Here is a 9,115-nt window from a genome sequence, read left to right on the forward strand (position 1 = left end):
TTCGGTTGATAGTTTGGGTTAGTTAGTATGTTTTACTTTGCCGCTGGTTTTAATCTACGTCGTTCATTCACGAGATCCAATTCTGCCTCATGGAACTCGAACCCTTTATTTGGCAATTTGTCTGTGATGTGAGTCTGTAGATTCACCTCTCCGCAGGATACTTTTTCCTTTTTTTTTTTTTATTTTCCTTTTTGTCTGGAAAGTGTTACCTGGCTTTTGAGTGAGCATATCACTATGAGTGTGGGATTTCAAGTGAGCTATTTCCACTAACTTTTGTTGAGACGGAAGTCTAAAGAGAGTGCTTTCTGCTTTCCATGCYGAAAGCAGAATTTATGAAGAATCCCACATGTATCCAGTGAACAGTGCCTTTCCTTTAGCAGCCTCCAAACTGTTCAAAAGGTGCAAAATTCAATATTACCAGTTTAAACTTTTGTTTATAAAAACAGTMGAGCTCCAGTGCAAAGGAAAGCAGGTCCTGTTGTCCTGGGATTACCTGTATTCATCTTCGTTGTGCTTATCCGTGGTTAATTCTTTTTTGCAGCGTTGCAGTTTGTATTTTAATCRCTCACAAAGTTAAAGAATACTCTGTTGGGGTTTCTACAGCAACATGATAACAGTGTTGCACTTATTTGTGGGCAGAAACACACAGRTTGTTCTTTCTTGCTGAGATTTCTTCTGCGGGTATGTATATGCATTTAAAAAAAAAAAAATTGGGACTCACAAGAGTTTAATTTGTTTTCAAAGTATTTGAATTTATACAAGACATTAGCCTGAAAGCAACTCATTATGGCCATTTTTAAATTGTCTGAAATTCAGTTTCTGTCATGACAAGTTGTCTGCTTTTATCCTTTGGAAGGAYCAGTTAAAAGCATGCTCAGCCTAGCTGGTTAAGGTTTCCTTCATTGCCTAGTAAACACTTTYTAGCATCACAGTAACAGCAATATTTCATTTTCCCTGACCTAAGCTTTTTTTCCACCCCCCTGTAGCCTGGAAAAGGAAGGGTTTTGCTGATCAGCATGGGGGGAAAAGAACAAATGCTTGTGATGAGTCTTGCAAAGTGCTTCAGGCAAAGCTCTGAGCCTGGCACTTATTCATGTATTCTGATTGCATTCACCTCCCCAGGGTGTGTGGGCTGTGMGGTGAACTTTCTTTACCGATCTAGGGTAGAGGTGCTTGAGCTTGYGAAATGGTACTCAGAAGGAGGTGGGAGGGTAAGAGCTGGGGCTCTCAGCTAAAAAGGTTTGGAATAAACTAGAATTCTAAAATAAGCACCAAGGAAAAAAGCCATGTCATAATGATTCACTTCTAAGACAGGATTCAGGTTTAATGGACGGATCCACATGCACAGATTCACTCTTGAACATTTTAATTTTTATTGTGATTGGTTTTTTTTTTATATAATCTTAAAGGGACAATGAGCCTTCATTTGTTTTAGTAACTATCAATGAGCTTTCCCTCTGATGTTAATGCTACAGGAAATAATGCTTTTGTAATTAGGTTCTAGGTCTGTCTTCCATTCAAGATATTGATAGTAAATTCAGTGAAAAAAGGAGGGACACTCTTCTAATGAATCCTGGAGCTGATGGAGTTTTTTGCAGACTGTATGCTTTGTGTTTTGGTTGCAGCTTCTGTCTTGGYTTGAGCATTTCCAAGTGTATCCCCCATATGGTTTCTCTGGTGTTTGAACAATGTGAGCACCTGCACACTTTGTCCTTTGGCTCTGGCACTTACAGGTGCCATGTATGAAATCACTCTGATCTGCTCAACTGCTTTTATCACACTTGTAGGAAGCTCAGTCACTCTATGACTTCTACCTCTGTCTCAGGTAGTCAGGATCACTCAAAAGTTATTGCAAAGAGCAAAGACAAAGCAAGAGTTACWTTTATAGTCTGCTTTTGAGAACCTTGATTCTTTTGGACTTCAGATGGACTCTCACACTTAAAATAACAGTGAGAAATTGTACTATGCTTTAAGGTTGGGCTTTACCTTCACACATTTAGAAACAAGAAAGAGAGGCTTATTATTCTCATATAGCTTAAAAAAGATGCCAAATATTAAATGCTCTTAATGCATTTGGTTGCCTTAACAAGTATTCTCTCTGCTGTACAAAACTGTTGAAAACTCATTCACAAATTGCATTGCAAATGAAGAGCAAAAAAAAAAAAAGTTTTCTTCATTAGGAAAATAAGCAAGTAGTACTTTGGAAACTTCAAAATTAATCTGGGATTTGCATATAACTTGGACTYTGAAATTACACCATCCAGCTTTTCAGGAAACAAAAGGCAAAAAATGCTGAAAAATCATAAATTTTGAGAAACTGTGCTAGTTATACTCCTGCAGCAGCACTAGGGGATATAAAGTCAGTAATCTGTGTTTAACAAGGCCTGTATTTTTTTATGAAAGTAAAGGCTTGTTTTGGTATTTAGAGATTGATAGGGAGAATAATCTATTAAGACGACTACAGTGGGTGAACTGGATCCAGGTGAAGCCCATTCCCCTTTTTGCAAAACAGTTTCAATACTTAGTATTTCACTTGTACAGCTCATGCACAGTTTTTGAGGGCAGTCCCATAGACCAACAATCGTGAGCAAAGCTGGGAAGTCTGTGCTGTACACTGGCAACTTCCATGAGAGCAGTTGTAGGAAATCATCTGCCAGAATAGATTTTAGTTTCTGTRCAATTCTGCAGCGCTGGCTGCTTTTTTTCTCTACTAATATTTGATAGTCCCAACACCAAATAGTTGATAAAACAAAGAATAATAAATAATTCATACTTAGGAATGGCTCTGACCACTCCACCACCCCTTGCTCCCTCCCATGTTTCCTTGCATAGATTTCTTAGRTACCCAAGAAATGGAAATATTGGAAATATTCGCATAATACAGAGCAGTGTGGGTTATTCATAATATGCAAGGCTTTAAAGGAAACTTAGTCAAGAYTTTCCTTCACCCTAACAGCTTTCTAAAAGTGCATGATAGTTCTTCCCTGTGGCTGGCTCTGATTTTGCAGCATGTGAGRGTACAGGTTATTAGAGGACTAATTTTCAGTAAGTGATTCATGTGAATAGGTGAAAATATCTGATGGGAGAATTATACATGCAAAAATAGTAGTCCTACATTTCAAAAACATTTAATAGCAAGCATTTAAAATTCAGCTGGAGAATCAGTGTAATTCTGCTGCCATTTGAATCAATAGGAAAATTCACTGATTAGCCTCTTCCTGTGTTCAGTAAAGCTGCTTACCTTTATTTTTGAGTGGCTCATGCAGCATGCTGTCAGCAGAGATTTTAGAAAAGCTGAGCACTTCCAGCTGTTGGTGGAATTCAGTTCAAATACCAGTGACAAGCAAAGGCCTGACTCAGTCCTGTCTTACTGCCACTGATAGCCCTATCCAAGGTATTCCATCCTGCATTCCCTCCTGCCCAGGTTAGCTCCAAGCAGCAGTGCAGATGGGACAGATTAGAGCAAGGGCTCACTTCAGGCAATGAGATATGTGAGAAATTCCCTCAGRAAAGAATGCCAAGCAGAGAAAATRTAGTCAAACAGCCAGGCCCAACAATTTTTTTTTCATAATATCTAGCTAATAATTTTGTACATTCGGTACTGTACAATATTTTTTCTTCATATAATCAACTACACTGGGGTGAATAGATCAAGTGCTGGAATAAATGGAAAAACTTATACACATGACCTAGTGGGCCCTGGGTGAGATCWAACACCAGGCAGGCTGAAGTCAGGAGTAGGAGAGGAAGCAAGGCTTTACACAAAGGAGAATTCCATGTGCAAAATGAGCCATGGAATGGGTGCCGAAATGAGTCAACATTTTTAGGATGTAAGTCAGCGCTCTTATAAAATAATTTTATTCATTAGTGTCACTCTTTTTAAGTACATGGGCAGCAGAAATTTGAAATGCCGCCAAGTCTGACTCAAAAATAATTTGGGTTTGTGCTTATGTGGAAGAGAATAGGCCTTTTGTCCATAATTCCATATAAGCTCCATAGGGTGACCCTGCATTACACAGGATGTAACTGAGCAGCCTGTAATTGATGAGATTTCCATTAACACATAGCACAGTGTGCACAGTAATGAGATCACAGAAAAAGCTTTTTTAAAGTGTTAAGTACTTTCTTGTACAAGGAGCCGAGTTCATATTCTACAGGAGTAAGAAACTTGTTTTCCTGGAAYAAGGCCATAAGGAACTTGATTTCCTGGAGGAGTTCAATACGTTGGTGCATATGCGCCTGACACTGGGTTATACAGACACGATGAAGTAATTGCAGTTAAAACTGAAAGGTAAATGGGATCATGCACAAGTGGGGAGCTTCTGTTGCACGTGTAAGGCAGGTTACAGGAGTACCGTGTAACACTTGGGAGCACAGGAGACAGGATGTGTCTGTGGCATTGCTACTATTTCAGTAACACCCAGGAACATCAACCAGTACAACATACGGGCTGTTCATGCACTCACAGGGCCATGGTGTTTGAGCCTGGTTTTCTATTGCTTCCATGAGCAATCTCCAAGCACTCCTTATGTTCCTCTCCCAGAAGGAGCGTTCAGCAGATCCCCAAGTGTGCGATGCCATGTGGCAGAGTGGGGAGTGAGACTGGAGGGTGGGAGCAGGAGAGCCCCAGCCTGCCTGGGTAAATACAGCAGAGGTGCTGCTTTATTTCCTGATGCTCGGAATGGAAAGTAAAGGCAGCATCCCATATGTTGCAGTCTGTTAACTGGGTGAAAGGGGAGGTTGTGTAGCCAGCCTATAAATAAGTATATTTAAAGAGGCAAGAATATGCCAAAGAGGATATTTTGAAGAAATGGACTAGAAAATGACATTTGTTAACAAACAAGCTTAATGGAGTTTTGCTTAGAAATGGAACTTCAGTTCCAAACTTTACTCCTCTGAGTGTATGTGGGATTTGGTGAATCAGTCCTTTAAGGGAGAGAAAACATRAAAAAAATCGATGTTTTCATCATCATAAAATATACATTTTGGACTCCTTTTCATGCAGAAGGTGGCCCTTGCAAACGAGTCAACACTAGGAAAGACTGCCACAGAGCAGGATTAAGCCTTATTTATACAAAACATCCCCTGTCCCTGAGGACAACTGGTTCACAGAGCTGAGATGTATGACCTTCTACAATTTCCTCTGGCATTAGTGTGTAGAAGGTTCTCTGGGGTAAACAATGCTTTATAAATTGTTTAAATAAGTTCTTCTCTCACAAACAATGCAGGTAGTTCCCTCTGATGATTATGTCTGGAACAGTAGAATGTGTCTTCTCATTGTTCAGAGATAACTTTCTGAAAACATTTCTTAATAATACCTTTTTTTGAATTTTGCATTTCAYTGTTCTGAAGTGTAAGTGCAACAAAAATCCCAAACCACAGGAAGTGAGGCAGGYAGGGCAGCTTTGTGTTTTCTTCTTCCACCTAACCCAAGTCCCACCTTCCCTTTAGCAGCAGTGGAATGAGGAATTTCTGCTATTTGGTACACAACATCCAACAGCAACACACTTACAGGGTGTAAATACAGGTTTTTTTCTGCAATGTTTCGGAGGCATGCAGGAACTACTTTAGTGCTGTGCTACATGTATGCAATGACCCTTGGTCAACATTACCCAAATTTAATCCTACCTATTTTAAACATTTTTGTTTTCTGAGAAATTGTAAAGGCTTTATTCTCTTATCATTAGTAATATTTTTTATAAGAATATCATTGTTGTTTCAAAGGAACACATATTCTCACACTTATTGAAGAGAAAGCTTAGAAAACCAAGTTTATACTTATTTGACGGAGACTGGGATCAGTTGATTGTATTGAAAGCATGAGGACTCATTTTAAATTATCTTTTGTTGTGTCTGCAATTTCAATTATTTGAGAAGCTTAACTGTTAAGCAGGGAAGTATATTCCTGAGTGTTTATAAACCATGTTCTGTTGGCTGGTACAGGTTAATAATTTCATTGAAACCAGTGAATCATCTCATGTTAGTGAATAGATATYGTGCATTATGAATACAACCTTAGTTTGTCTGTATTTTAAAGTAAATGCAGATCTCAGGAGTTCCTAGCTTGCTTTCACAAATATTTGCAGAGCTGGAGCAGCCATTTCACGTTGATTACTATAAAGTGATGCACAAAGATGTACTTGCCTCCTTTCAATAACATAATTGGAATTTTACAATGCAGTCATTGTAATAACATAATATTTCCTGATCTCAGTGCTTGTAAAATTAGGTCTTTAAGTTAGTGAACACTGAGATGTATGGAAATACGGCTCTTTGTTATTCAAAGCATTACAAATTCATCCTTCTTTGATGCTTTGGTTTGTAATAGTAAAGCCAGCAGATGTCATGTCATTAGATCTGTACTGCCCTTGAGTGGATCAAATTCAGCTCAGTGCTAGAACAAATAACATCACTGAAGTTTGTAAAATTGCTACACATTTGCTCCTGCTTCACTAAGGGAGCAGTGTTAAAGTGAAAAGGAATAAATAATACAAGGCTAGATGCAATGTAACATAAAGCTGCACTCCACCYTCTCTTCACATACTGTATTTTGAGGCATAAACACAGCCATTTCTTTTAAAACGTCAATTGTATTTTAACACATTCTCTGAATGTGGTGAGAAGCCAGTATTGTCTGATCTCCAAATGAAGTGAGACTTAAGGGAAGAAATGGAAGAAGGCCAAATCTTACCTTTTGCAATACAAAGTAACACATTGAATTTTTAGAATAGAATAAACTAGACCAGACCAGACCAGACTGTTATGTGGTCCAACTGCCCGAGTACCTCAGGGCTGACCAAAAGTTAGAGCCTGTTGTTAGGGGCATTGTCCACACACCTCTAAAACACTGACAGRTTGCCTGGGGCATTKAGCACCTCTGCAGGGAGCCTGTTCWGTGATGACCACTRTCTCATAAAGAAATGCTTTCTAGTGTCAGATATAAATAACTGTAAACAGAATGTTTTGAATTAAGAATATAGACCATAATTTTGGTGGTTTTCTACAACCRAACATGTTGTTCAGAGGATTTTTTAAAAAGCAGAAATAATTTTCATTCCCAGCAATTTAACAAACCCAAGGTTTTAAAATCCTCTCTTGGCCTATCCACATTTTTCAGCAAAACAAAGTTCAATTCAAAAAGCTTCTCTAGCTCTGCTCCAATCCTGCTGTTCTTCTCCAGCAATAYTGGATACTGTTTGAGGAAGAGAGAACGACATTTATTTCAGGACATTTGAGAAACTAAGTTTATTACATGTAGAGGAATTAGAAATATTTTTATTGTTTTTTTAACGGTTGTGTCYAAGTTACTCTTGCTGACAAAGTAGAATGAAATATGATGCCAYTGAAAAGCAAAGGAGTTACAGAACCTCTGAAAATTCCTGTCAATGGTCACATCCAGGTATGATCAGTTGGTGCAGAGGCAGCAGCTCCAACATCACAAAGGACATGTCCAAGGCTGGATCAAGTGGCAGTGCAACCTGATCTAGATGAAGCACGAAATCGCAGCACATGCCGGGCAAATTATCCAGAGCCCATGGCAGGGTGTTTATGAAGGCTCTGTTTTGGCTGCATGTTTGTGGGCTTAAGGCAGTATTCGCCTAAGAGACACTCTGCTGCTACTTAGTCACTTCGGGTAGAATTTTAAACAAAATTGGAGCTGTTGCAGTGAGTTTGTGTAGATTCATGGGTGTGGTGTGTTTGCAGTTTGCTCATTAAACCAGATTTGCCATCTGGTGAAGACACAGCCTTCTAAGGCAGAGAAAGGTAGGAAAGCAAGTGCAGCCACAGGCATTGGGTATTGGGATACTGTCACTTGTTCAAAATTGGCTCCAAAATCGAGGTAACAACGTCTTAAGATATTTCTGAAGAGATAGATTTAAGTATTTCATTGAGAGCATGGGGAAAAGGGACATGAAATAAGAGTGTGATGTTAGTCCATGCTAACATCTCTTTTTCTAATATAAAGTATTTCTATATTTTCTATTTGTCTACTCATCTGTTTTATGTTAAGACATAAACTTCACTCTCATTGCATCTATTTCACTCTCATTGCATCTATTTCATCTATTTGGTGCTTTTAATTTATGAATTTATTTATCATCTAATAGGCCACAATGGAGTTTGAGTTTTGTGATGTGAAGAACAGTTAAAATGAGAGAAATTAAGCAGTTTGGGCCCAATACTGTAAATTTTGCAGTAATTTCTGCTGACACAAAATAAGTAGCAGGTTTTTTTGCTAAATGGAATAGTCTAGATTTGAATATATGTCAGTGTAACATAATTCCCAGATGGGTGGGAAATGGGATCATTATTTGTTAGTGTTTTATAAATACTTTGTAATGCCATAAATGGTTAAACTAAGTGGCAGAGAATGTCTGCTCACTGTGCAACCACCTGATGCTGGAAGTAGGTACAAGGTAGGCTGGAAGACAGGATTTGAATTCCAAATTTTTGCAACAATAGAAATAATTTAAAAGATTGATTGCACMTCAGTAAAGAGAAGTGAATGGTAATGTACTCAGGGATAATCAGTTAAATAAAAACAGGGTGAGGAAACCATTGGCTTCATAAACATGAAGGAAAAAATCTGGATAATGGATCAGAGTTGATGGCAGTTCCACAAACTCACTAGTCACCATTAGACCAGCGACAATTTGGTTTGATACTTAACAAAAACACAGACTGGATTCAAGGCTTAGAGAGCTGAAACCACAGTATGCAGAGAGGAGAAAGGCACAGAGCATTCTGCAAAAATACAAYTCTTTTGTTTTGAAACAGTGATGTATACAGCAGAACATCTTCATAGCCATTAACGTTTGTAAAGACTGGCTCATCTTACCAACCAGTTCTAAAAATGGACTGCAGGCTCCCACAAACCTCATCAGATCACATCCAGGAGGAAGTGATTTTGTTWCTGTGCAGGGACTCCTACTGTATTCATTACAGCCAACAATATCAAAGCAGTGTACAGTAGCATGAGACAGCTACTGAGCATTTCTTTTCCTGTAACATTTCAATAGGATAGTATAACCAGTAATGTATTCCCTAAGAAGATAAATAACTTCTGGCATTTTAGGGTTTTAACATTTCAATAGCTCTTTTTGTTCTAGGATAT

The sequence above is a fragment of the Malurus melanocephalus genome, unplaced genomic scaffold (assembly GCF_030028575.1).
Source record: "Malurus melanocephalus ecotype Western Australia unplaced genomic scaffold, MMel_1.1 scaffold_461, whole genome shotgun sequence".
Lineage (NCBI taxonomy): Eukaryota > Metazoa > Chordata > Aves > Passeriformes > Maluridae > Malurus > Malurus melanocephalus.